Below are 2,500 nucleotides of genomic sequence, written 5' to 3'. Positions count from 1 at the left end.
TACACACACACACAAGTACGTATGCAAAGGACAACTCACACATACACACACACACACAGCAAACATTCATTACAACATTATTCCAGTCTGAAGAACTGTTATTTCTAAGTGTGCTATACTAAATAAATGTTAATTGGACCTGATGACTCTGATCATTGAACAACTTAAAAAGGATATTATCGAGATCGCAACCTCAGTTGAAAATTCACAGCAAGCTCTACGAGACGAGCTTAATGACCCTATTAAACCGGAGGATCTCATTCAGAGTAACGCTGACCTTCAGACTAAGATTACAACCAAACTGAAGGAGAGGAAAATCAAGAAGTATAAACGCGATTTGTAGATAAGAACAGCAAACTAATAAATCTCTGACGAGCACAAGAAACCCCAAAAAAACGGAAGAGAGAAGCTGATGACAGACGCCGAGGTCCTCTGTCAGACCAACTATCCACAGAAAGCGCTAACTCTGGCTCCTCTACCGACGGTGAGCCTTTTTTCTACAACAGAAGGTGGGGACACCGGGGACAATGTCGAGGCCAACACCCCCAGCACGTAAGAGGGTTCGACGCATACGTCTTGGGAAGAAGAAATCCACTACCATCCCGCAACACCTATCAATTGAGACCCAGGACGGGCCCCCAGTCCAACAGGAGCTAAATGTCTTCAACTTATCAAGTAAGACCCTGACGTCCGCTCACCTCAGTGTGCTGAATAAGGGGTTAACATTTGTACCCACTGCATACATTAATGACTTTGATGTCCAGATTGATGTATTCCATTTTTTACCGGAATATGAGATTGCGTGAGTTCTTTGATAAGAGTGAAACTTACATGCCTCCACTTGAAATGTCATCCTCAGTGAGATGTATGCATAGGTCGACCACACTAATCAATAGACTTACATGTCCAACCGTGAGTCAAGGAGGAGATGGAGCCATTAACCCAGTTGAGGTACCTGAGAACTCTGAGAGAACAACATCTAGAGCAGAAAGTTCATTTGTACCTCCCCCCCAAATGTAATGCATCCATAGAAACCTTCTGTAGAATTGTTGAAAATGACAATAATATTACAGGTGAATGTAGGTGACTTACTGAAAGACAAACAGAAACACAAATCCTATGATAACCTGAGTAGAGACGACATAATGGCTCTTATGGACTTAAAGTCAGATCCTTTGATTATCATGAAAAAATGTCACAAAGAAGGAGGAATTTGTACACAAAACAAATGTGACTATGTGAATGAATGTCGCCGACAACTATCTAAAGGTGACTTCTATCGCAAACTGAATTGTGACCCAACCCTGGAATAATAGCATAATATCTCATCCACAGTGGAAAGATGTTTGGAATCAGGACAAATCACTAAAAAAGAAGTTGAATTTCTATGTGTGAAATTTCCCAAGATACCAACTTTCTATACAATCGCTAAATTACACAAACAAGTATCTCCTCCTCCAGGTAGACCCAGTGTCTCCTCCCCCAGGTAGACCCAGTGTCTCCTCCTCCAGGTAGACCCAGTGTCTCCTCCTCCAGGTAGACCCATTGTAGCAGCAATCGACTCTATGCCATCCAACATTTATAAATGTGTGGATTACCACATTAGACCGATGGTTGAGAATCTCCCATCTTATGTCAAAGACACTAGTCACATGATCTCATTGATAGAGGGCTTAGGAAGGATACCAGAGGGCACCCTGCTGGCCACTTTTGATGTGGAGAGCTTGTACACTAACATCCCACACACTGGAGGCTTGCAGACGCTGCAACACTTCCTTCAGCAGAGAGACTCTACCCTTGCTCCATCTAATGACTGCATCTTACAACTTACTGAACTGGTATTAACCCATAACTACTTTGTCTTTGAGTCAGATGTTTTCCTTCAAATTTAGGGTGTAGCCATGGGCTCCCCTTTTACCCCAACTATGCAAACCTGTATGTGGGACAATTTGAAGAAGCATTCCTTTATCAAACAGAGACACAGTCCTCACTTTCTAAAATACTTCCAATGGAGGAGATACATAGATGATGTCTTTGTGCTCTGGTAAGGAAGTCAGCAGGAACTAAATGAATTCCAAACTCTATTAAACGAGAGCTCTGAATACCTCAAATTCAACATGCAGACTGATGAGAGAAAAATAAACTACCTGGATTTATGGATTATCAAAGAGAATGATGCATTACACACAGACTTATACACAAAGCCCACAGATCGCAATACCTTGCTATGTGCGGATAGTATGCATCCCCTTCCCCTCAACAATGCTCTACCATACGGTCAGTTATGCAGGGTTAAACACATCTGTGGCCACCAGTCAGATTTTGACAGCAATGCTAAAAAAAATCCAATCCTATCCAAAAACATGAACCCCCTAGTGGTCTGAATATTGACTTTGATCTCAGGTCCTTCTTATGAACACATTTTCCTTTATGAACAAGTCTTATAAATAGCTTTATTTTTTATTTTTTAATATATACAGTGCCTTGCGAAAGTATTCGG

This window comes from Oncorhynchus masou, chromosome 13, assembly GCF_036934945.1.
Source record: "Oncorhynchus masou masou isolate Uvic2021 chromosome 13, UVic_Omas_1.1, whole genome shotgun sequence".
Taxonomy (NCBI): Eukaryota; Metazoa; Chordata; class Actinopteri; order Salmoniformes; family Salmonidae; genus Oncorhynchus; species Oncorhynchus masou.
Note: the sequence above shows the minus strand (reverse complement) of the source record.